At 39.7% G+C, this 27,779-nt stretch overlaps 1 pseudogene; it reads left to right on the forward strand.

Annotated features, from left to right (window-relative positions):
• The first annotated feature begins 1,350 nt into the window (after positions 1–1,350).
• On the forward strand, positions 1,351–27,779 carry LOC108408310 (meiotic nuclear division protein 1 homolog pseudogene; annotated as a pseudogene).

Here is a 27,779-nt window from a genome sequence, read left to right on the forward strand (position 1 = left end):
CCAGGACCAGGTGAGAATCCTGGCCACAGGAACCTTCATTTTATCCACAGTCTGCCAGTAAAAGAAAGCTGCAGATGGGGTAGTAAGTCAGCTGTGGGAACCTGAGAAAGGTGTGACAGGTGCAAAGCACATGTGTGATGAAGGTATGACAGGTGCCTTACTCTTGGGAAAGGAAGGGCAGGGCAGGTGCAGGAAGGTCTTGCCAGGAAAAGTCAGCTTGAGCCTCATCAGTGGGAAATGCTGCTGCAAACATGCTGTTGTAAAGGTTGCATTTGCAGGCAAGGCATCAGCTCACAGGTGTGGCTCATAGGTGGGACTCAAGGTGGGGCTCACAGGTGGGGTTCACAGGTGGGACCTGGTTTTACAGCACTGCTGGAAGGCTGGTGCCCAGGCTGCAGACAGAATGCAGGCTTCACTTGTCTCAGAAGATGGGACATGGCCCCTGTGCAATCCTCTCCCCACAAACCACCCCCTAGAGGACATGATGCGGGGTGACCAGTGGGTCCAGAATCTCCCAGGCTCCCTCCAGGAGGTCAGGTCACATACCTCAATTGCTCCAGACTGTGACCTCGGAATCTCAAACTCAGAAGGACCAAGGTCCCTGCACAATCAGAGCTCCAACTCCAGGATTCAGTCACCCAAGGTGCAGAGTGGCACGGAGGACAGGGACATGCTGGGACAACCTATATGCCAAAGGGCTCTCTGTTTTTGACAAATGAGTGGTTTTATGTATTGTTAACATGTTGAGCACATTTCAGAAATGCTCTCAATTTCAAAAGTAACCAAAGGAATCTTCACCTTATGCCAGTGTGATAAAGTGAAGGTTCCTGTGGCCAGGATTCTCATCTAGCCCTGGTTGGCTAGGTCACTACACACATGTGGGCAATGTGTTATTATGGACTCAATGTAAAGAGCCCTGCCCAGTGCTATGGTGACACGGTGGCATGTCTGCAAGGCTGCAGGAGAGCAGAGGTTGGAGTGGTGGCAGCACCGAGGACAGAGACTGAGATGACTGCACAGGCAGAGAGGCCCAGAGGCAGAGACCAGCTTGCTGCATGCAGACTCGCTCTGAGTGGATGGGATTCTAGTAATTGACCTGCCACCATGGGAATAAAGTTGGGAATAACCCTTTCACCCCAAGAACGTTCTACTGCCATTTCTTTGGTCACATTGAATCCATAGTGAACTTGCCCAGGGCTGAAACCCATTGGCAAGGCAGCCAGTTAGATTTCTGTGAAAATCCATTCCTTTTTACCAAAGGGCAACTGCCCTATTGTGCTTTGGGACTGCTGGCTGACCGGGAGGCAGTGGCTTCTTTAGGGAAGCACCACCTATGCTAGGCTTTCTGCCATGCCATGGTGGGTTAAGTCCTGTCCAGAAAAAGGATTGAGTGCAGAGGAAAAGATATGGTGGAAGTATTTTTGGAAATGAAAGATCTATTTCAGTTTAAAGACCTGGAGAAGATCGCTCCCCAAAAGAAAGGCATTCTGTCAGGGAAAGAAGTCCTTTAAAGCTTCTTCCATGAAGGTACCATTAACTGAGAGAAGACTGGAGTTCCCAATCATTGTTGGGCTTTTCCAACTAAAGCTCTTCATTCAAGGAGAAGGAAGTAGGGGATTCTCAATCAGTTAGCTGTGTGGGAAAAAACAAAATGTAAAAAAATTAAAACAGGCCAGCATGAAACGGAAAAGTGAACCATGCTAGGAAAAGAGCATTCTTCACTTAGAGACCAAAGGCAACAGATAAAGGCCCAAGCAGAAAAACACCAAGAATGTGACCCGCAAGTCGTGGAAGAACTATGCCAAGTTAATAAAGTAGCCACAGAAGCTGCTAACAGACTGGTAACACATTCACAATAAAACTCTGGCCAGGAGAAATACTGGGTTCGAACAAAATTAAATTGATAAAAATTCTGGAATTACAGAAGAGTTTGACTATATAGACTATACATATTGTTTGATGTTGGTGAAGAATTTATGTGCCTGTGAATATGTATATACATTTTTTAAAATATTTTCCAACCAAATGTACTGAATTTCCATTTACCTAAAACTTTTTTTATCTTATTAATTTTAAATAAAATGTAAAAAATTAAAATAAAAGAATCTCTCCTTCTTGCCTCCTGCTTCATAGCACTGTGTTCTATTTCTCTTTCATCCTATCCTGATTTTGGGGCCTCACTTCACCTGTGTGGCCCCGCCATCTTCTGACTCACCTCTTTCCCAGGTGACTTCTCCTTTGTAGACAACTGCTTTTGCAATGGCACACTGTGGGTGGCCCAGGGAGATCTCTATGCTCTGTCTGAGGCCCTTTCTCTCTGCCCCACAGTACTAGGGCTCCAGACCCAGGTGGACTGAACATCAAATAATGTACCTGTGCTGAGGAGCATGAACTAGAGCACACAAGCAACTGGAATCTAATCTGAAGACACAGCCTTCTAGGAACTGAATGCAGAGTAGATCAGAAGGGATCAAAGCTGGAGGCTCAACAAAAAGCTTGTCTTCAAACTAGTTTTTATAGGGAATAACAGCTTGAATTAATCTAAGGTAATAGCAATGGATGTGCAAAATATTTGGATGGTAAACACTAATTGTCTTTCTCAACCAAATGTCATCAGAGTAGAGAGAAGAAACTTAAGATCACCCCCAGGCAATCTCCCAGCAACCAGCTTTGTGATGATGCCCTTAGCTGAGAAAAGGAAGTTAGTTCAGAGGAAATATGCATTTAGTTTTAGACTAGGTCTTTTTGAGGTACCTATAGCATTTTGTCAAAATCATACAAAAATAAAAATAAAAGGAAAATTACTTTAAGATTTGGGCTATATTTTTAAGCAGCTGTGTGTTGTATAGCACTATGCTTTTTAAAACTATTATTCATAGTAAATTTTGTTTTTCAAATTTTAGGTGAGAGGGTATGAGCAGTAAACTGTTAATGCAATACCAATTATTGGTTAAAATATTAAGTGGTATGTTTACAATTTAGAAAAGTATTAGTAACTTAGTTGGTCTCCAGAAATGCTGGTATCCAACCCATAGTTGCTTTGGGCTAAATAAAGCATTTCCCATTTTCTTTTATAAGGCATAATATAGACAAATTTTAGAATATTACCTTTTATATTTAGCATTAAGTGGAAAAAATAAACATCATTTATTCTAGATTTTTTTTCCTTTACTGCTAAGATTTGATTACAGCTTGGATTAAAAACTATGTACTTCTTACCCATGAATAGGGATACTAAAATGTGTGCTAACATGTTTTAGAAATAATTTATAAATAATTGTTTGAAATTTATTTTTAATCAAACATTGTCACTAATGTTTTTCCTTCCCCTCTTTTACCCATCCCCTCACCCTCCACATTGAATTTTTCTTGAATAAAATTTTTAGGAAAACCAACTCAAGGTATTTACAACTACTATTATAACTCTATTAAAATATTAATATATGTCAAATACCTTATAATCCAAGAAAGAAAAAAATCACTAAAATTTTTCTGTATAAAAACAAACATTACTGAAAGAAGGTTTAGGTGGAAATTAAAGTGCACACATACAACTACAATATGTGGAGAATTTCCTAAATATACTACTATGCATTTTACATACATTTATATAATTTGTTCATCAAAACAACATATGAGAGCTCTTGCTTTTATTTTAAAAATCAACAAACTTAGTCCTGAAGGAGTGATATTACCTACCCCAGATTATACCAGCAGGATTCTCAGCAGGTTTGCAGGACCCCAAGTTTTATTTATGCATCCCCTCAACAAAAATTTCAATACAGTGACAAGATCTGCTCTAGGCATTGGGTATAGAATGGTGAACAAGCAGGCAAAATCTCTGCCCTGGTACAAGTTGCATCCTAGCAGGGGAAGACCTGGTGAAAAACACAAAAGTGAATAAAATGATATGTGTTAGAAGTTAAATGCTTTGAGAGAAAAAAAGAAAGCAGGGAGGAGGAATAGCCAATGCCACAGGCCTTATGGGCTGGGACTTTAAATGGGATGGTCTGAAAAGGCTTGTCATGAAGGTGTCAACAAACAAAGGCTTGGAAGCCCTGAGTGAAAGCACCTGTCATGAGGTATCTGGAAAAAGAGCAATCCAGATGGCAGAACAGGAACCTTGCCATGACACTAAGCTGAAAGATGCTGAGTGTCCAAGGAGCACTCAGGAGGCTAGGAGAAGGAAACTAGCAGCAGTGAGGTCATAGAATTTCTACCCTGAGATTGGATGGCATTGGAGGTTTGAGCAGAGGGATTATATCCCTAGAAACCAGCTGTAAAAATGACACTGGAACAGTGGAGCCAAGATGGCGGCATGAGTAGAGCAGTGGAAATCTCCAAAAAACAAATATATTTTTAAATATACAACAAAGAAACTCTTCCTAAAAGAGAGACCAGAAGACAAAGGACAACAGCCAGACCACCTCCACACCTGCAAGAACCCACCACCTCGCGAAGGGGTAAGATACAAGCACTGGCCCAAAGGGACCTGAGCGCCCCTCACCCCAGCTCCCGGCGGGAGGAGAGGAGTTGGAGCAGGAAGGGAGAGGGAGGCCAGGACTGCTAAATACCCAGCCCCAGCCATCCATACCAGAGCACAGACACAGTGCATGCGTGAGGTGCTGGAAACTAGGGAAACAGGACAGTAAGACCTGTGAGCGGGTCCCTGCATTGCACCCAGGACAAAGAAAAGCGAGTGCTTTTTTGGAAGTCTTAAAGGGACAGGGACCACACAGCCGGACAGAAGCGTCCTGGGACACTTAGTCCAGCAGCAGGGAATCTGGGGGTCTCTGGGCACTCTAACCCCCTGGGCAGCAGGGAACACGGATGCCCGTCACAGAGATAAATAGCCTCCTGGCCGCTTCCCCTCCAATGCGGCTCCACCATATCGGAGCAGCGGCCCGAGGCAGGTCACGCCCAAAGAACAGCACAGATAAACTCCATAGCAGCCGGACAGGAATCAGAAGCCCTTTCTGCAGGCAGCTGCCCAGAACAAACCACTACAGGTTGCTGTTCTCCCAGGAGAGGAAGACCACAAACCAACAAGAAGGGAAGTTCTTCCAGCTGTCACTCGTGCCAGCTCTGCAAACTACCTCTATCACCATGAAAAGGCAAAATTACAGGCAGACCAAGATCAGAGTCAACACCAGAGAAGAAGACAGACATAACCAGTCTTCCTGAAAAAGAATTCAAAATAAAAATCATAAACATGCTGATGGAGATGCAGAGAAATATACAAGAGCTAAGGGATGAAGTCTGGAGGGAGATTACAGATGCCAGGAAGGAGATCACAGAAGTGAAAAAAACTCTGGAAGGCTTTATAAGCATAATGGATAAGATGCAAGAGGCCATTGATGGAATAGAAACTAGAGAACAGGAACACATAGAAGCTGACACAGAGAGAGATAAAAGGATCTCCAGGAATGAAACAATATTAAGAGAACTGTGGGACCAATCCAAAAGGAACAATATCCATATGATAGAGGTACCAGAAGAAGAAGAGAGAGAAAAAGGGATAGAAAGGGTCTTTGAAGAAATAATTGCTGAAAACTTCCCCAAACTGGGGGAGGAAATAATCGAACAGACCATGGAAATACACAGAACTCCCAACAGAAAGGACACAAGGAGGACAACACCAAGACACATAATAATTAAAATGGCAAAGATCAAGGACAAGGAAAGAGCTTTAAAGGCAGCTAGAGAGAGAAAGGTGACCTATAAAGGAAAACCCATAGGCTATCATCAGACTTCTCAACAGAAACCTTACAGGCCAGAAGAGAATGGAATGATATATTTAATGCAATGAAACAGAAGGGCCTTGAACCAAGAATACTGTATCCAGCATGATTATCATTTAAATATGAAGGAGGGATTAAACAATTCCCAGACAAGCAAAAGTTGAGGAAATTTGCATCCCACAAGCCACCTCTAAAGGGTATTTTAGAGGGACTATTCTAGACGGGAGCACTCCTAAGACTAAACAGATATCACCAGAGAAAATAAAATCACAGCAAAGAAAGCAGACCAACCAAACACTAACTAAAGGCAAAAAATAAAATCAACTACCCACTAAAAGCAGATAAAGGAAACATGAAAGAGCACAGAATAAAAGAACCAACATATAAAGAACAGAGGAGGAGGAATAAGAAGGGAGAGATGAAAAGAATCTCCAGAAAGTGTATATAACAGCTCAATAAGTGAGCTAAGTTAGGCAGCAAGATACTAAAGAAGCTAACCTTGAAATTTTGGTAACCACGAATCTAAAGCCTGCAATGGCAATAAGTACATATCTTTCAATAGTCACCCTAAATGTGAATGGACTGAATGCACCAATCAAAAGACACAGAGTAACGGAATGGATAAAAAAGCAAGACCATATATATATATATATATATATATATATGCTGCTTACAAGAAACTCACCTCAAACCCAAAGACATGTACAGACTAAAAGTCAAGGGATGGAAAAACATATTTCAGGCAAACAACAGAGAGAAGAAAGCAGGGGTTGCAGTACTAGTATCAGAAAAAATAGACTTCAAAACAAAGAAAGTAACAAGAGATAAAGAAGGACATTACATAATGATAAAAGGCTCAGCCCAACAAAAGGATATAACCATTATAAATATATATGCACTCAACACGGGAGCAGCAGCATATGTGAACCAAATACTAACAGAACTAAAAGAGGAAATAGAATGCAATGCATTCATTTTAGGAGACTTCAACACACCACTCACCCCAAAGGATAGATCCACTGGACAGAAAATAAGTAAGGACACAGAGGCACTGAAAAACACACTAGAATAGATGGACCTAATAGATAGACATCTATAGAACTCTACATCCAAAAGAAACAGGATATACATCCTTCTCAAGTGCACATGGAACATTCTCCAGAATAGACCACATACTAGCTCATAAAATGAGCCTCAGTAAATTCCAAAATATTGAAATTTTACCAACCAACTTTTCAGACCAAAAAGGTATAAAACTAGAAATAAAATCTACAAAGAAAACAAAAAGGCTCACAAACACATGGAAGCTTAACAACATGCTCCTACATAATCAACGGATCAACAAACAAATTAAAATAGAGATCAAGGAATATATGGAAACAAATGACAACAACAACACAAAGACCCTACTTCTGTGGGATGCAGCAAAAGCAGTCTTAAGAGGAAAGTATATAGTGATCCAGGCACACTTAAAGAAGGAAGAAAAATCCCAAATGAATAGTCTAACATCACAATTATCGAAACTGGAAAAAGAAGAACAAATGAGGCCTAAAGTCAGCAGAAGGAGGGACATAATAAAGATGAGAAGAAATAAACAAAATTGAGAAGAATAAAACAATAGAAAAAATCAATGAAACCAAGAGCTGGTTCCTTGAGAAAATAAACAAAATAGATAAGCTTCTAGCCAAACTTATTAAAAGAAAAAGAGAATCAACACACATCAACAGAATCAGAAATGAGAATGAAAAAATCACGACAGACTCCACAGAAATACAAAGAATTTTTAAAGACTACTATGAAAACCTATATGCCAACAAGCTGGAAAACCTAGAAGAAATGGACAACTTCCTAGAAAAATACAACCTTCCAAGACTGACCAAGGAAGAAACACAAAAGTTAAACAAACCAATTATGAGCAAAGAAATTGAAATGGTAATCAAAAAACTACCCAAGAACAAAACTCCCGGGCCAGACGGATTTACCTCAGAATTTTATCAGACATACAGAGAAGACATAATACCTATTCTGCTTAAAGTTTTCCAAAAAATAGAAGAGGAGGGAATACTCCCAAACTCATTCTATGAAGCCAACATCACCCTAATACCAAAACCAGGCAAAGACCCCACCAAAAAAGAAAATTACAGACCAATATCGCTGATGAATGTAGATGATAAAATACACAATAAAATATTAGCAAACTGAATTTAAAAATATATCAAAAGGCTCATACACTATGACCAAGTGGTATTCATCCCGGAGACGCAAGGATGGTACAACATTCGAAAGTCCATCGACATCATCCACCACATCAACAAAAAGAGGGACAAAAACCACATGATCACCCCCATAGATGCTAAAAAAGCATTTGACAAAATTCAACTTCCATTCATGATAAAAACTCTCAGCAAAATGGGTATAGAGGGCAAGTACCCCAACACAATAAAGGCCATATATGATAAACCCACAGCCAACATCATACTGAACAGTGAGAAACTGAAAGATTTTCCTCTGAGATGGGGAACAAGACAGGGATGCCCACGCTCCCCACTGTTATTTAACATAGTACTGGAGGTCCTAGCCACAGCAATTAGACAAAACAAAGAAATACAAGGAATCCAGATTGGTAATGAAGAAGTTAAACTGTCACTATTTGCAGATGGTATGATATTGTACATAAAAAACCCTAAAGACTCCACCCCAAAACTACTAGAACTGATATCGGAATACAGCAAAGTTGCAGGATACAAAATTAACACGCAGAAATCTGTGGCTTTCCTATACACTAACAAGGAACCAATAGAAAGCGAAATCAGGAAAACAACTCCATTCACAATTGCATCAAAAAGAATAAAATACCTAGGAATAAACCTAACCAAAGAAGTGAAAGACCTATACCCTGAAAACTACAAGACACCCTTAAGAGAAATTAAACAGGACACTAACAAATGGAAACTCATTGCATGCTCTTAGCTAGGAAGAATTAATATCATCAAAATGGCAATCCTGCCCAAAGCAATATACAGATTTGATGCAATCCCTATCAAATTACCAGCAACATTCTTCAATGAACTGGAACAAATAGTTCAAAAATTCATATGGAATCACCAAAGACCCCGAATAACCAAAGCAATCCTCAGAAGGAAGAATAAAATGGGGGGGATCTCACTCCCCAACTTCAACCTCTACTACAAAGCTGTAGTAATCAAGACAATTTGGTACTGGCACAAGAACAGAGCCACAGACCAGTGGAACAGACGAGAAACTCCAGACATTAACCCAAACATATATGGTCAATTAATATTTTATAAAGGAGCCATGGACATACAATGGCAAAATGACAGTCTCTTCAACAGATGGTGCTGGCAAAACTGGACAGCTACATGTAGGAGAATGAAACTGGACCATTGTCTAACCCCATATACAAAAGCAGATTCAAAATGGATCAAAACCTGAATGTAAGTCATGAAACCATAAAACTCTTAGAAAAAAACATAGGCAAAAATCTGTTAGACATAAACATGAGTGACCTCTTCTTGAAAATATCTCCCCGGGAAAGGAAAACAAAAGCAATAATGAACAAGTGGGACTATATTAAGCTGATAAGCTTCTGTACAGCAAAAGACACCATCAATAGAACAAAAAGGTACCCTACAGTATGGGAGAATATATTTGTAAATGACAGATCCGATAAAGGGTTGACATCCAAAATATATAAAGAGCTCACCCATCTCAACAAACAAAAAACAAATAATCCAATTAAAAAATGGGCAGAGGAACTGAACAGACAGTTCTCCAAAAAGGAAATTCAGATGGCCAACAGACACAATGAACAATGCTCCACATCACTAATTATCAGAGAAATGCAAATTAAAACCACAATGAGGTATCATCTCACACCAGTAAGGATGGCTACCATCCAAAAGACAAACAACAACAAATGTTGGCGAGGTTGTGGAGAAAAGGGAACCCTCCTACCCTGCTGGTGGAAATGTAAATTAGTTCAACCATTGTGGAAAGCAGTATGGAAGTTCCTCAAAATGCTCAAAACAGACTTACCATTTGACCCAGGAATTCCACTCCTTGGAATTTACCCTAAGAATGCAGCACTCCAGTTTTAAAAAGACAGATGCACCCCAGTGTTTATTGCAGCACTATTTACAATAGCCAAGAATTGGAAGCAACGTAAGTGTCCATCAGTAGATGACTGGATAAAGAAGATGTGGTACATATACACAATGGAATATTATGCAGCTGTAAGGAAAAAAGAGATCCTACCATTCACAACAACATGGATGGAGCTAGAGGGTATTATGCTCAGTGAAATAAGCCAAGAGGAGACGGACAAGTACCAAATGATTTCACTCATATGTGGAGTATAAGAACATAGGAAAACTGAAGGAACAAAACAGCAGCAGAATCACAGAACCCAAGAATGGACTAATAGTTACCAAAGGGAAAGGGACTCGGGAGGATGGGTGGGAAGGGAGGGATAAGTGCGGGGAAAAAGAAAGAGAGCATTACGATTAGCATGTATAGTGCGTGGGGGACATGGGGAGGGCTGTGCAACACAGAGAAGACAAGTAGTGATTTTACAGCATCTTACATGCAGATGGACAGTGACTGTAATGGGGTTTGTGGGGGTGACTTGGTATAGGGGAGAGTCTAGTAAACATAATATTCTTCATGTAATTGTAGATTAATGATAACAAAAGAAAATGAGAATGAAAAGGGGGATTACTCCCTGACAGGATAAAACTAACTGCAAATCAATGATTAATGCATGCTTTACATATCCTTAATTTTGATCTTTCAAAGGGTGTCAGATGATCAGCTATGGAAGTACATTTTTCTGATAATATTCCTTTCTCTTAAAAAAAAAAGCAGTTCCTGTGTGGTGACCTCCAATAAGTTCTTCAAAATGATATAAACATCATATCAAAGTGTGGGCGAAGGGTTTGTTTGTGTTTATACAGAGGATCAAAGCCTAATTTGGCTACACAGAAAATGAATTAAGATATGATATGAAGAAGAACTTCCAACATCAACATCCTCTGGAAAAGTCATTCCAGAAGATGAACATCAAAAAACTTCAACAAAGATCCTGGCGCTGCTGCAGTTGTAGCTGCAGTCATCCCACCGGTTCCTAGACTTACCATTGGAATGAAGGAGATATCTAAGCTGGCCTGTGCATACGGTAAAACAGCAAATTTGACTGGATCTATACTGTCGGAACTCAACCAAGAATTAGAAGTGAAAGTTGCAGTACTCCAAAATAGTGCGACTATAGACTATCTACTGTTAAAAGAACACATGGGATGTGAACAGTTCCTCAGGAATGTGTTGTTTTGATTTGTCTGATTTTTCTCAAACTATTCAAATTCAGTTAGACAATATCCATCATACCATTGATAAGTTTTCACAAATGCCTAGGGTACCTAACTGGTTTTCTTGGTTTCACTGGAGATGGCTGGTAATTGTAGGTCTGCTTTTGCTATGTAGCTGTATTCCTATTACGCTAATGTATGTGTGCAATTTAATTAGTAGTTTAAAACCCATACATGCTTATGTTACTCTACAAGATATGTCAAAGAAATAATCAATCTTCCCATGTTTTCTTCCATCTGCTACTTCTATAGCTTTTCTTCTTCCTTCCTAATTACAACCCTTTAGTAGAATTAGTGCCTCATATCAAAAATTACCGAGTATCGTAATTCTTCCAAGTGGTAAAGATACCTCAAGACAAATGCTGGGCATAGAAGCCACAGGGCATAAATCTGCAAAGAAGTAAAGGGCTAACCTTTTCAAACAATATGGCTTCTCTCTCACTTACCAACTTTACATCTCCCTGTATGGCCCCGGAAGATGACTGGTTAGCCAGAGACGGGTAAGATTCCTCAAGGGAGGAACAACCTAAGACAGGCACAGTCGCAGGGGGGTCATCAGGAGAGAAATTGGGGATCAAGAGAGGTGAGGCTTAGAACCTCTTCTCCCCTGTTCTGAGAGAAATCTGCTGCATCCGTGGATGTTTTGTTGCCCTTGTCTAGATTGTATTAATACTTCGTCTGTAGGCACAGACCTGATCATCTACATTTGCCCTCTTACAGCACTAAATTATGTTTTCTACCTTTATCTTGTATCTACCTACCACTTGAGCATTTTATTAAAAAATAATAATAATTATAATAATAAGGGAGAAATGTGGGATTCACATATAAATCAAGTATAAAAATCAAACAAATAATCATATCTGACTTGACTGTTTATAGTTCATGATGCGTGATCAAAACCAAAAGTTTCTGTGATATGACTGCCCTTGCACTGTTCATCATGTAAGAACTTATTCACTATGTAAGACCTTGTTCACCATATAAGAACTTGTTTGTTATGCTTCAGAAGATTGGAGACTGTTGAGATATAGGCTTGGGGTTGATTAATGACTGTGCATTGAGTCCCCTATACAGAATTTTATTGTTGTTAACAACTATTTGATCAATAAATATGAGAGATGCCCTCTCAAAAAAAAATGACACTGGATGCTTTATGGACAATAGACTGGTGAGGGGGCTTACAAGAGAGCAAGCAGGCAGAAGATGGCAGGCAAAAGTGTTAACATATATTAAAATCATCTTAGTAAGATGATGGTGGTGTCTTAGACCAGGGCATGGTGAAGTGGAGCAGTGAGAAGTCAGATTCTGGATACTTTAAGGGTAGAGTTAAGATGATTTCCTGATGATTAACTTGAGGTATGATAATAAAATAAAATAACCAAATATAACTTGGAGTTTAGGTCCTGGCCAACTGGAAGATCAAATTGCAGACATGGGAGATTTTGGAGAATCAAAAGTGTGGTTTGGGCATAGTTTGGAGATTTCTCCAGAAACATTGGATATATAATTAGAGTTTAGAGGAAAGGTCTGAACTGAAGATAAAGATTTGGGAGTGGACTCTGTATAGTTGGTATATAATTCCATGAACCTGGGGGTGGTAAAGATGGGGTCCAAGGTCAGAGAGATGAAGAGGGACAGCAGAGATGAGAGGAAGGGGAGCATGATATTCTGAGGAAACCTAGGTAAAGAAAAGCCTTCAGGAAGAAGAGCTGATCAGTCCTGGCCAAGTCTGCTGTTAGCACAGGCAGGGATGAGGAAAAGCCTTTGGTTTCACACAAGTTATTGGGGGGCTGCTGTAAAAGCAGTCTGTTGCAAAGATCTTTAAAGTGATTCAAGAGTGAATGGCAGAAAAGGGGATTGGAGTGAACCCAAGTTCTAAAATCCTCAACAATATTAGCAAATTTAATCCAACAGTACAAAGAATTATGTACTGTGATGAAGTTGGATTTATTCCAGGTATGCAGGGCTGGTTCAACATTTAAAATCAATGTAATACACCACATCAAAAAGCTGAAGATGAAAAAAAATCACATTATCATAGCAATAGATGCATAAAAAGCATTTGACAAAACCCTACACCCATTCAAGATAAAACTCAGTAAATTAGGAATACAGGGAAACCTCTCAACTTGTAGATACAAAGAATATCTACAAAAAAAAAACAATGACTAACATCAAATTTAATGATGAGAAACTCAGTGTTTTCTCTTAAGTAAATCAGGTACAAAGTAGGATGTCCGCTCTCACCACTCTTTTTCAATATCTTACTAGAAGTTTTAACTAATGCAATGAGACAAGAAAAGGAAATAAAAAGTATGGAGATTGGGAAGGAAAAAAAGGAATTGAAGATAGGAGGCAATTACTTAGTAGTTTTGCCACAAGGATGGTAGTTTGTGTTTTAAAGATGGGAGTAATAAAGTAGAGAAAGAAGCAATAATGCTAGAGAGCAGAAAATTGCTGAAGAAATACCTTTATTCATGCTACCTTATCTCTAGCCATCACGATGTTAAAAACCATCTATGAATGCTGATGTCATCACTGTTTATTCTCTCCCTCTTGTTCTCTCCTTCCCATCATCCTCTCTGTCACTTTCTTTCATTTTTTTTTCCATTTCAGACATCTTTCTAGTCTTTTTTTTTTTTTCACCCAAGACATAAGTAAACTTTGAAATTATTTCTTCTGTAAGGATACTGACAGTGACTATTCCATTAAGGGTTTCTTGGTAATTCTATGCAACTCCTTTTAAAAATCTTATGTAGAACTAGAAAAAAATTTGCCTCTACTAAGCCACATATGTGTTAAAATGTAAACAATTTTAGGGGACACGGGGAGGGCTGTACAACACAGAGAAGACAAGTAGTGATTTTACAGCATCTTACTATCTGATGAACAATGACTGTGAAGGGGTATGTGGGGGGGACTTGGTGAAGGGGGGAGCATAGTAAACATAATGTTCTTCATGTAATTGTAGATTAATGATACCAAAATAAAAAAATGTAAACAATTTCATTCAACCAACAGACCCATTTTCACACTGCATTTTAAAAATCCATGTCTCCATCAGTCCAACCTCTGCCACAAGCCACAATATCTCTAACCCATCTCTAACTTCAACTTTTTTCTAATTTCATTTCAAAGAGTGTGGTTATAAGTTACACTGATGTGCATTATTTATTGTAATCCATGTGTGACTGTTGAACCAGATTCAATGTATTATTTTCTACTTCTTTTTTTAATAGCTGAATAATATTCATTGTGAATATGTACTACATCTTTTTTGTTCATCTATTGATGCACACTTTGGTTGCTTCCATATCTTGGCTATGTAAATAATGCTGCACTAAACATAGGGGTGCATATATCTCTTCAAATTAACAGTTCTGTTTTCTTCCATAAATTCCGAGAGTTACTGGATCATATGGTATTTCTATTTTTTGAGGGACTGCCATACTGCTTTCCACAGTGGCTGCACCAATATACAGTTCCACCAACAGTGCACAGGGGTTTGTTCCTTTTACTCCACTACTTGACAACACTTGTTATTTCTTGTCTTTTGAATAGTGACCATTCTAACTACTGTGAGTTGATATCTCATTGTGGCCATGATTTGCATTTCCCTGATGATTAGTGATATGGAGCATATTTTCATGTGCCTGTTGGTCATTTGAATTTCTTCTTTGTAAAATCCTCTGCTCATTTTTTAAAATTGTGTTGTGTTTTGGTTCTTTATATATTTTTTGATGTTAGCCCATTGTAGAATATATCATTGGTAAATACATTCCCACATACAGTAGGTTGCCTTTTCTTTTTTTTTTTTTTTTGATGGTTTACTTCACTGTGCAGAAGCTTTTTAGTTTGACATAGTTCCATTTGTTTATTTTTCCTTTTGTTTCCCTTGCTTGGAGAGACAATTCAGAAAAAAAATTACTAATGCATTGTTCAAGATTTTATTGCCTATGTTTTCTTCTAAGAGTTTTATGGTTTCAGTTCTTACATTTAGGTCTTTAATCCATCTTGGGTTTATTTTCATGTATGGTATGAAACAGTGATCCAGTTTCATTCTTTTGCATGTAGCAAAAGAATTATTTTGCATTTTCCCAATACCATTTATTGAAGAGACTGTCTTTTTCCCATTGTATATTCTTGCCTCCACTGTCAAATATTAATTGACCATATATGCATGGTTTTATTTCTGGGCTTTTTTTTTCTTCCATTATCTATGCTCTTATGTCAGTACCATACTGTTTTGATTACTGTAGCTCTGTAGTATAGTTTGAAGTCAGGGACCATGATGCCCCAGCTGTGTTCTTCCTTCTCAAGATTGTTTGGATATTGGGAACTTTTGTAGTTACACACAAATTTTATGATAATTTTCTCTAGTCCTTTGAAAAATGCCATTGACATTTTGAGAGGGATTGCAGTGAATCTGTAATTTGTTTATATCATAGGATGAAGCACATTAATTGATGATACATCTGGAATCAAATCTGATAGCATATTATTATGAGTTTATGTTGATATGATAAAGAAGACATTTTTTTAAATTAACTTTTAAGGAAACATGAAGCTAAAGATAATGATCATAGAATCTTGTAGAAAGTTTAGTTTTATCTTTTAAAAATTCCTTCCCATTAAATATTTACTATATCTATTAAAGAGTACAACATTGATTATCTAAGGATTTATCTCCCATCAGGTACAGTTAGAAAATATTCTATGTTCTAATCTAGAGGCAGGATAAAGAAGGAAATCAGTAGTCTGGACAATCTCTAAACTGAATAATTAGTAATCGTGAAAAATCATCTGTAGTTCACAGAAAGCTGCATGCAGATCCAAGGCCTATATTTCTTCCTTGACTTTGTTACTAGCTGTCTGTATATTGACAGGCTCCTAGACCCTCTGGACATCTATTTCTTCATGTATAAAATGAGCAGTAAAAATAGAACTTGCAATTCTAAAACTCTGTAATTCTAAACTAGCATTACAACATTTATTGTCATTCAGAGCAATCTTTGAGGTTATAGATGAATGAACTCCATTCTTGTGTATGCATCTTTAAAAAGAGAATAATATTCTTACAGTCAAACCTGACACACTACTGAAATCTTTATTCCCAGTACCTTTACTCTCTATGTAAAGAGACTGACCCATGGGTGTATTAGACTAAAGTGAAACTTTCCCTGCTATGTTCAGGGAATACTCAGATATTTACCTTTCTCCTCCCCAAAACCAGTAAGTTCAGAAGATTTAGTAATAACAATGGACTATTTCACCCACAGTTATGGGCATGGAAATCATGACATTGTCCTGTGGGGCCTCTAAAAGCTATAGCATATATGAAATGTTTAGTTTGCACTTCCAGCAAAAGGATCCTGAATATAATATGTCATACTTTGCCTACTGATGTAGCGGAACTGTGAGAAAATCAAATCAAAATGAAACACAAAACTCATTACAGGTGAAAGGCACGGGTTAGATGAAAATATTTTTGCCTTCCAGAAATAGGTAATAAAATGCAGATGCACAGTTTATAAGCATTTACCTTTCTCATGAAATAGAATCGAGAAAACAATATATAACAAAAATGCAAATCAGCACTCTAGGACAATAAATACCTGCAGAGAGAACAATATTGGCTTTCAGTTCTCATTAGCTGTCAGGAAATTTTTATTAGCAAAAACAACAAACCAATAAAGATGCCTAGCATCTTTAAGAATAGCTTAACAAGACTGACAGGCAGTTCACTATGTCTACTGCCTGCCAGGTATTCACAAAGGGTGCAGACTCCATCATAAACAAATAGGAAGTAGTGATGGGCTTCAATCATGGGGTAGAATACCACAAATATAATCTGTTTGTGGATGAGTAGATAAAACTCCTCTGACATCTATATGCCATTTTTCAATTGACAATGAACTTCATAGAAATTGCCTGTTTAATCATTCATTCATTGATATGGGTGCCTGCTATGCTCTGGCCTTTACAAGACACTGCAGAAGTGGTAACGAAGGAGGTGACAAGGCCCTTCTCCTGCTTCCTGAGGCCGACATAATACTCTTATCCACAGTAGACAGAGGAGGAAATTATCCACAACAGCAGAGTCAAGACTTAAATTTAGGCCTTCTATTCCAAGGCCAAAACAATTACAAAATTCTACTTGATTTAAAAGGCAGATAAGGTACTGAAATAATATGACCAATGATAGCCAAGAAGCAAATACTGCACACTAGAGTTTTCTGTGTGATTTTGATGATTATGCCTCAAATATAGTAAGGCTGAGTGTAGGCTCTTGGTAGATACTGATGAATAAAAAAAGACATGGAGAAAGGTGCTCACTTTAGGGGGAATTGGCAAAGGATATATGGGCATTCTCGGTACTATCTTTGCAACTTTGTTATAAATCTGAAAATATTCCAAAATAAAAAAGTTAGTTAAAAAATTTAACAAACAACCCAATTAAAAAATTGGCAGAGGATCTGAATAGATATTTTCACAAAAAAGATATACAGATGGTCAATGGCACATGAAATGATGAATCATCAGGGAAATGAAAATCAAAACCACAATGATGTATTATCTAACACCTGTTAGAATGGGTAGCATCAAAAAACACAAAATATTGGTGAAGATGTAGGGAAAAGGAAATCTTCATGCACTGTTCATAAGAATGTAAATTGGTGGAGCCAACTAAAAACTAAGAAGGTTCCTCAAAAAATTAAAAATAGAAATACCATATAATCCAGCAATTCCATGTCTGAGTATTTCTCCAAATGAGACAAGACCACTAATTTAAAAAGCTATCTACACACCCGTGTTCACTGAAGCATTACAATAGCCAAGTCGTGGAATCAAGCTAAGAGTCCATTGATGTATGAATGGATAAAGATGTGGTATATACACAATGGAATATTACTCAGCCATAATACAGGAGTAAATGTGGCCATTTAAAACGACATGGATGGATGGACCTTGAAGGCATTATGCAAAGTGAAATATAAACAGCGAAAGACAAATACCATATGAGCTCACCTATGTGTGGAGTCTAACAAAAACAAAAAACCAAACTCCTGAACACAGAGAACAGATTTGTGGAGGTCAAAGCTGCAAACTTTCAGCCATAAAATAGATAGTCCTGGGGATGTCAGTGGCAGCATGGTCACTGTATTAATAATGCTGTATTGTATACTTGAAAGTTGTGAGACAATAAAAAATATTCTCATCACAAGAAAAAAATTGTAACTGTGTGGTGATGGATGTTAACTAGACTTAACTGTGATGATCATTTCTCAATATATGCAAATAGTGAATTATGTTGTACACGTGAGACTATAGGTTATATGTCAATTATATCTCAATAAAAATTTAAATTATATTTAAAAAACACAGAGATTGGAAAGAAAATCACAGAAGGGAGCTGGAACAGGCAGTCTGGGCAGTCTGAGTGGGGCCCAGGGAGGTAAAGTAAGGGTTGGGATCCTAGTTCTGTTGGTCCCTGGACTAGTAGACAGTCAAGGAATAAGTTTGCAAGGTCAATTATGAGTGGTACAATCATGGTTTTGGAGTTCAAATTTTTTATTCTGTAAAAGCACAAGCCAGGGGGCGGAGCCAGGATGGCGGTGTGAGTAGAGCAGTGGAAATCTCTTCCCAAAAACACATAGAGCTATGAAAATATAACAAAGAAAAATCTTCCTAAAATAGAGACCACAGGACACAGGACAACATCCAGACCACATCCACACCTGCAAGAACCCAGCGCCTTGCGAAGGGGGTAAGATACAAGCCCCGGCCCGGCGGGACCCAAGCGCCCCTCCCCCCGGCTCCTGGCGGGTGGAAAGAAACCAGAGCGGTTTTTTTTTGGCGAGTGCTTTTTGGAAGCCTTATAGGGACGGGCCCCCGTTGCTAGGGAGGCAGGGTGGCGGGACCGGTGAGACCGTCGCCTGAGGACGGAGGAAATCGCGCATTTTTCCCCTCTTTTTTTTCTCTTTTTGGCGAGCGCTTTTTGGAAGCCTTAAAGGGACAGGGACCCCGGTGCTAGGGAGGCAGGGTGGCGGGACTGGTGAGCGGGTGCCTGGGACCGGCGGCTGAGGACAAAGAATATCCCACGTTTTTCCCTGCGGGACCGGGGGGCGGGTGCCTGAGACCAGCACTTGAGGACAGAGGAAATTGCACTTTTTTCCCCTTTTTTTTTCTCTTTTTTGCGAGTGCTTTTTGGAAGCCTAAAAGGGACAGGGACCCTGGTGCTAGGGAGGCAGGGCGGCGGGACTGGTGAGCGGGTGCCTGGGACCGGCACCTGAGGACAAAGAATATCGCGCGTTTTTCCCTGTAGGACCAGTGGGCGGGTGCCTGAGACCCGCACCTGAGGACGGAGGAAATTGCGCGTTTTTCCCCTTTTTTTCTCTCTTTTTGGCGAGTGCTTTTTGGAAGCCTTAAAGGGACAGGGACCCCGGTGCTAGGGAGGCAGGGCGGCGGGACTGGTGAGTGGCTGCCTGGGACCAGCACCTGAGGACAAAGAATATCAAGCGTTCCTTCCCTGCGGGACCAGTGGGTGGGTGCATTTTGGAAGCCTTGAAAGGACAGGGACCCTGGTGCTAGGGAGACAGGGCAGCAGGACCAGTGAGTGAGTGCCTGGGACCGGCACCTGAGGACAAAAAAAAAAAAATCGCGTGTTTTTCCTTTTTTTTTTCTTTCTGTTCCCTCTCTCATTGTTGCTGTTGTTGTTTTGGTTTGGAGAGTGCTTTTTGGAAGTCTTAAAGGGGCAGGACAGGTCACCTAGACCAGAGGCAGGAATCTGGGGATCTCTGGGCACTCTAACCCCCTGGGCAGCAGGGAGCACAGAGGCCCTTTATGGAGATAAATAGCCCCCCGGCCGCTCCCCCTCCAACGGGGCTCAACCATTTTGGAGGAACAGCCCCAGCCAGGCCAAGCCCACAGCAACAGCGGAGATAAACCCCAAAGCAACTGGGCAGGAAGCAGAAGCCCTGTCTGGGCACAGCTGCCCAGCACAAGCCACTAGAGGTCGCTATTCTCCCAGGAAAAGGCCACAAACCAACAAGAAGGGAAGCTCTTCCAGCGGTCACTTGTACCAGCTCTGCAAACTATCTCTATCACCATGAAAAGGCAAAACTACAGGCAGACAAAGATCACAGAGACAACACCTGAGAGGGAGACAGACCTAACTAGTAAGAATTCAAAATAAAAATCATGAACATGCTGACAGAGATGCAGAGAAAAATGCAAGAGCAATGGGATGAGATGCAGAGAAAAATTCAAGGGCAGTGGGATGAGATGCAGAGAAAAATGCAAGAGCAGTGGGATGAAGTCCGGAAGGAGATCACAGATGTCAGGAAGGAGATCACAGAAGTGAAACAATCCCTGGAAGGATTTATAAGCAGAATGGATAAGATGCAAGAGGCCATTGAAGGAATAGAAGCCAGAGAACAGGAACATATAGAAGCTGACATAGAGAGAGATAAAAGGATCTCCAGGAATGAAACAACACTAAGAGAAATATGTGACCAATACAAAAGGAATAATATTCGTATTATAGGGATACCAGAAGAGGAAGAAAGAGGAAAAGGGATAGAAAGTCTCTTTGAAGAAATAATTGCTGAAAACTTCCCCAAACTGGGGGAGGAAATAATCGAACAGACCATGAAATTACACAGAACTCTCAATAGAAAGGATCCAAGGAGGACAACACCAAGACACACAGTAATTAAAATGGCAAGGATCAAGGACAAGGAAAGAGTTTTAAAAGCAGCTAGAGAGAAAAAGGTCACCTATAAAGGAAAACCCATCAGGCTAACATCAGACTTCTCGACAGAAACCCTACAGGCCAGAAGAGAATGGCATGATATACTTAATATAATGAAACAGAGGGGCCTTGAACCAAGGATACTGTATCCAGCACGACTATCATTTAAATATGATGGCGGGATTAAACAATTCCCAGACAAGCAAAAGCTGAGGGAATTTGCTTCCCACAAACCACCTCTGCAGGGCATCCTACAGGGACTGCTCTAGATGGGAGCACCCCTAAAAAGAGTACAGAACAAAACACACAACATATGAAGAATGGAGGAGGAGGAATAAGAAGGGAGAGAAGAAAAGAATCTCCAGACAGTGTATATAACAGCTCAATAAGCGAGCTAAGTTAGGCAGTAAGATACTAAAGAAGCTAACCTTGAACGTTTGGTAACCACGAATCTAAAGCCTGCAATGGCAATAAGTACATATCTCTCAATAGTCACCCTAAATGTAAATGGACTTAATGCACCAATCAAAAGACATAGAGTAATAGAATGGATAAAAAAGCAAGACCCATCTATATGTTGCTTACAAGAAACTCACCTTAAACCCAAAGATAAGCATAGACTAAAAGTCAAGGGATGGAAAAACATATTTCAGGCAAACAACAGTGAGAAGAAAGCAGGGGTTGCAGTACTAATAACAGACAAAATAGACTTCAAAACAAGGAAAGTAACAAGAGATAAAGAAGGATGCTACATAATGATAAAGGGCTCAGTCCAACAAGAGGATATAACCATTCTAAATATATATGCACCCAATACAGGAGCACCAGCATATGTGAAGCAAATACTAACAGAACTATAGAGGGAAATAGACTGCAGTGCATTCATTGTAGGAGACGTCAACACACCACTCACCCCAAAGGATAGATCCACTGGGCAGAAAATAAGTAAAGACACACAGGCACTGAACAACACACTAGAACAGATGGACCTAATAGACATCTATAGAACTCTACATCCAAAAGCAACAGGATATACATTCTTCTCAAGTGCACATGGAACATTCTCCAGAATAGACCACATACTAGCTCACAAAAAGAGCCTCAGTAAATTCCAAAATATTGAAATTCTACCAACCAATTTTTCAGACCACAAAGGTATGAAAGTAGAAATAAATTCTACAAAGAAAACAAAAAGGCTCACAAACACATGGAAGCTTAACAACATGCTACTAAATAATCAATGGATCAATGAACAAATCAAAATAGAGATCAAGGAATATATAGAAACAAATGACAACAACAACACTAAGCCCCAACTTCTGTGGGATGCAGCGAAAGCAGTCTTAAGAGGAAAGTATATAGCAATCCAGGCACACTTGAAGAAGGAAGAACAATCCCAAATGAATAGTCTAACATCACAATTATTAAAACTGGAAAAAGAAGAACAAATGAGGCCTAAAGTCAGCAGAAGGAGGGACATAATAAAGATCAGAGAAGAAATAAACAAAATTGAGAAGAATAAAACAATAGCAAAAATCAACAAAACCAAGAGCTGGTTCTTTGAGAAAATAAACAAAATAGATAAGCCTCTAGCCCAACTTATTAAGAGAAAAAGAGAATCAACACAAATCAACATAATCAGAAATGAGAATGGAAATATCACAACAGACTCCACAGAAATACAAAGAATTATTAAAGACTACTATGAAAACCTATATGCCAACAAGCTGGAAAACCTAGAAGAAATGGACAACTTTCTAGAAAAATACAACCTCCCAAGACTGACCAAGGAAGAAACACAAAAGTTAAACAAACCAATTACAAGCAAAGAAATTGAAACAGTAATCAAAAAACTACCCAAGAACAAAACCCCGGGGCCGGACGGATTTACCTCGGAATTTTATCAGACACACAGAGAAGACATAATACCCATTCTCCTTAAAGTGTTCCACAAAATAGAAGAAGAGGGAATACTCCCAAACTCATTCTATGAGGCCAACATCACCCTAATACCAAAACTAGGCAAAGACCTCATCAAAAAAGAAAATTACAGACCAATATCCCTGATGAATGTAGATGCAAAAATACTCAATAAAATATTAGCAAACAGAATTCAACAGTATATCAAAAGGATCATACACCATGACCAAGTGGGGTTCATCCCAGGGATGCAAGGATGGTACAACATTTGAAAATCCATCAACATCATCCACCACATCAACAAAAAGAAAGACAAAAACCACATGATCATCTCCATAGATGCTGAAAAAGCATTTGACAAAATTCAACATCCATTCATGATAAAAACTCTCAGCAAAATGGGAATAGAGGACAAGTACCTCAACATAATAAAGGCCATATATGATAAACCCACAGCCAGCATTATACTGAACAGAGAGAAGCTGAAAGCATTTCCTCTGAGATCGGGAACCAGACAGGGATGCCCACTCTCCCCACTGTTATTTAACATAGTACTGGAGGTCCTAGCCACGGCAATCAGACAAAACAAAGAAATACAAGGAATCCAGATTGGTAAAGAAGAAGTTAAACTGTCACTATTTGCAGATGATATGATACTGTACATAAAAGACCCTGAAGACTCCACTCCGAAACTACTAGAACTGATATCGGAATACAGCAAAGTTGCAGGATACAAAATTAACACACAGAAATCTGTAGCTTTCCTATACACTAACAAGGAACCAATAGAAAGCGAAATCAGGAAAACAATTCCATTCACCATTACATCAAAAAGAATAAAATACCTAGGAATAAACCTAGCCAAAGAAGTGAAAGACTTATACTCTGAAAACTACAAGTCACTCTTAAGAGAAATTAAAGGGGACACTAATAAATGGAACCTCAACCTATGCTCATGGCTAGGAAGAATTAATATCGTCAAAATGGCCATCCTGCCCAAAGCAGTATACAGATTTGATGCAATCCCTCTCAAATTACCAGCAACATTCTTCAATGAATTGAAACAAATAATTCAAAAATTCATATGGAAACACCAAAGACCCCGAATAGCCAAAGCAATCCTGAAAAAGAAGAATAAAGTAGGGGGGATCTCACTCCCCAACTTCAAGCTCTACTACAAAGCCATAGTAATCAAGACAATTTGGTACTGGCACAAGAACAGAGCCACAGACCAGTGGAACAGATTAGAGACCCCAGAAATTAACCCAAACATATATGGTCAATTAATATTTGATAAAGGAGCCATGGACATACAATGGCAAAATGACAGTCTCTTCAACAGATGGTGCTGGCAAAACTGGACAACTACATGTAGGAGAATGAAACTGGACCATTGTCTAACCCCATATACAAAGGTAAACTCAAAATGGATCAAAGACCTCAATGTAAGTCATGAAACCATTAAACTCTTGGAAAAAAACATAGGCAAAAACCTCTTAGACATAAACATGAGTGATCTCTTCTTGAACTTATCTCCCCGGGCAAGGAAAACAACAGCAAAAATGAGCAAGTGGGACTACATTAAGCTGAAAAGCTTCTGTACAGCAAAAGACACCATCAATAGAACAAAAAGGAACCCTACAGTATGGGAGAATATATTTGAAAATGATAGATCCGATAAAGGCTTGATGTCCAGAATATATAAAGAGCTCACACGCCTCAACAAACAAAAAACAAATAACCCAATTAAATAATGGGCAGAGGAACTGAACAGACAGTTCTCCAAAAAAGAAATACAGATGGCCAAGAGACACATGAAAAGATGCTCCACATCGCTAATTATCAGAGAAATGCAAATTAAAACTACAATGAGGTATCACCTCACACCAGTAAGGATAGCTGCCATCCAAAAGACAAACAACAACAAATGTTGGCGAGGCTGTGGAGAAAGGGGAACCCTCCTACACTGCTGGTGGGAATGTAAATTAGTTCAACCATTGTGGAAAGCAGTATGGAGGTGCATCAAAATGCTCAAAACAGACCTACCATTTGACCCAGGAATTCCACTCCTAGGAATTTACCCTAAGAACGCAGCAATCAAGTTTGAGAAAGACAGATGCACCCCTATGTTTATCGCAGCACCATTTACAATAGCCAAGAATTGGAAGCAACCTAAATGTCCATCGGTAGATGAATGGATAAAGAAGATGTGGTACATATACACAATGGAATACTACTCAGCCATAAGAAGTGGAAAAATCCAACCATTTGCAGCAACATGGATGGAGCTGGAGAATTATGCTCAGTGAAATAAGCCAAGCGGAGAAAGAGAAATACCAAATGATTTCACTCATCTGAGGAGTATAGGAACAAAGGAAAAACTGAAGGAACAAAACAGCAGCGGAATTACAGAACCCAAAAATGGACTAACAGGTACCAAAGGGAAAGGAACTGGGGAGGATGGGTGGGCAGGGAGGGATAAGGGGGTGGGGAAGAAGAAGGGGGGTATTAAGATTAGCATGCATGGTGGGGAGGGAGAAAGGGGAGGGTGGGCTGCACAACACAGAGAGGACAAGTAGTGATTCCACAACATTTTGCTAAGCTGATGGACAGTAACCGTAATGTGGTTGTTAGGGGGGACCTGATATAGGGGAGAGCATAGTAAACATAGTATTCTTCATGTAAGTGTAGATTAAAAATTAAAAAAAAAAAAAAGAAAGAATGAAAGAAAGAAAGAAAAGGGGGATTACTCCTTAACAGAATAAAACTATTGGTAAATCAAAGATCAACGCATGCTTTAAATATCCTTAATGTTGATCACTTAAAGGGTGTCAGATGATCAGCTATGGAGGTACTCTTTTCTGATAATATTCCTTTCTCTTAATTAAAAAAAAAAAAAAGCAGTTATTGTGTGCTGACCTCCAATGAGTTCTGCACAGTGGTATAGAGGGCATGTCAAAGTGTGGGCAAAGGGTCTGTTTGTTTCTATGCAGAAGATCAAGGCCTAGCTTGGATACCCAGAAAATGAACTAAGATACGATATGAGGAGGAGCTTCCGGCATCAGCACTCTCTGGAGGACTTGTGCCGGGGGATGATCATCAAAAAGCCTCCACAGGGATCCGGACGATGCTGCGGTTGTGGCTGCATCCAGCCCACCGTCTCCTGGACTTGCCATAGGAATGAGGACGGAGATGTCTAGGCTGGCATGTGCATACAGTGAGGCAACGAATTTGACCGGATCTGTACTGTTGGAACTCAACCAGGAGTTGGGAGGGGTGCAAGTTGTAGCACTCCAAAATCTCATGACTATAGACTATCTATGGTTAAAAGAACATATGGAATGTGAACAGATCCCAGAAATGGGCTGCTTTAATTTTTCTGATGGTTCAAGTACAGTTGGACAATATCCATCATATCATAGATAAATTTTCACAAATGCCTAGGGTGCCTAAATGGTTTTCTTGGCTTCACTGGAGATGGATGGTAATTATAGATTTGCTTTGTTTATGACACCGTATTCCTATTATGTTAATATGTGTGTGCAAATTAGTTAGTAGTTTAAAACCTATACATACTTAAGGTACTCTACAAGAAGATATGTCAAAGAAATAATCAATCCTCCCATGTTTCCTTCATATGCTACATCTATAGCTTTTCTTCTTCCTTCCTAATTACAACCCTTAAATAGAATTCGTGCCTCATATCGAATTTACCGAGTATCATAATTCCTCCAGGTGGTAAAGATACCTCGAGACAAGTGCTGGGCATAGAAGCCACAGGGCATAAATCTGCAAAGAAGTAAAAAGCTAACCTTTGCAAACAATATGGCTTCTCTCTCACTTACCAACTTTACATTTCCCTGTATGGCCCCGGAAGATGACTGGTTAGCCAGAGACTGGTAAGATTCCTCAAGGGAGGAACAACCTAAGACAGGCACAGTCGCAGGGGGGCCATCAGGTGAGAATTTGGGGATCAACAGAGGTGAGGCTCAGAACCTCACCCCCCCTGCTTTGAGAGAAATCTTCTGCATCCGTGGATGTCTTGCTGCCCTTGTCTAGCCTGGATTAATACTTAGTCCATAGGCACACACCTGATCATCTGATCATCTACATTTGCCTTCTTACAGCACTAAACTATGTCTTCTACCTTTATCTTGCATCTACCTACCACTTCAGCATTTTATTAAAAATAAAAATAATAATAATAATAGGAGAAATGTGGGATCAACATATAAATCAAGTACAAAAATCAAACGAATATTCATATTTGACCTGATTGTTTATAGGTCATAATGCATGATCAAAACCGAAAGTTTCTGTGATGAATGCCCTTGTACTGTTCACCATGTAAGAATTTATTCACTATGTAAGAATTCGTTCACCATGTAAGAACTTGTTCGTTATGCTTCAGAAGATTGGAGACTGAAGAGAATTAGGCTTGAGATGGATTAATGATTGTACATTGAGCGTTGACCCCCCTATACTGAATTTTATTGTTGTTAACAACCATTTGATCAATAAATATGAGCGATGCCCTCTCAAAAAAAAAAAAAAAAAAAAAAAAAGCACAAGTCTGAAAAACATATTTCACCTAGATTTGATTACAGAAAATCTTTCTTCCCTCAAAAGTTCTAATAAATAAGTAGCCAAAGAGAATGGAAAGAAAATTTTTTAAGAGAAATCAGTCCGCTGTATCCCTTGATCCAGTACGCACGCCGGGAGCCCGTAGCGCCCCTCTTCTGCGTGATCCCGGGGCGCCAGGACTCACCGGAGGGTGAGGAACCAGCAGCAGCGCTGAGCACGTCCCCACTGGGGCCCCTGCCCGAGGGGGCGGAGCAGCCTGAGGACGGAGAGCGCCGGGAGGCTGAGAGGCAGATGAGCTGGTGGGGGCAGGCAGGGGGCGGGGGGCGCAGTGGCCGTCGGGGGCCTTGGGAGGGTGCTGCGGGCGCGGTGGGGCTGGGACACAGCGCCGGCTGA

Source organism: Manis javanica, chromosome 2 (genome assembly GCF_040802235.1).
Source record: "Manis javanica isolate MJ-LG chromosome 2, MJ_LKY, whole genome shotgun sequence".
Taxonomy (NCBI): Eukaryota; Metazoa; Chordata; class Mammalia; order Pholidota; family Manidae; genus Manis; species Manis javanica.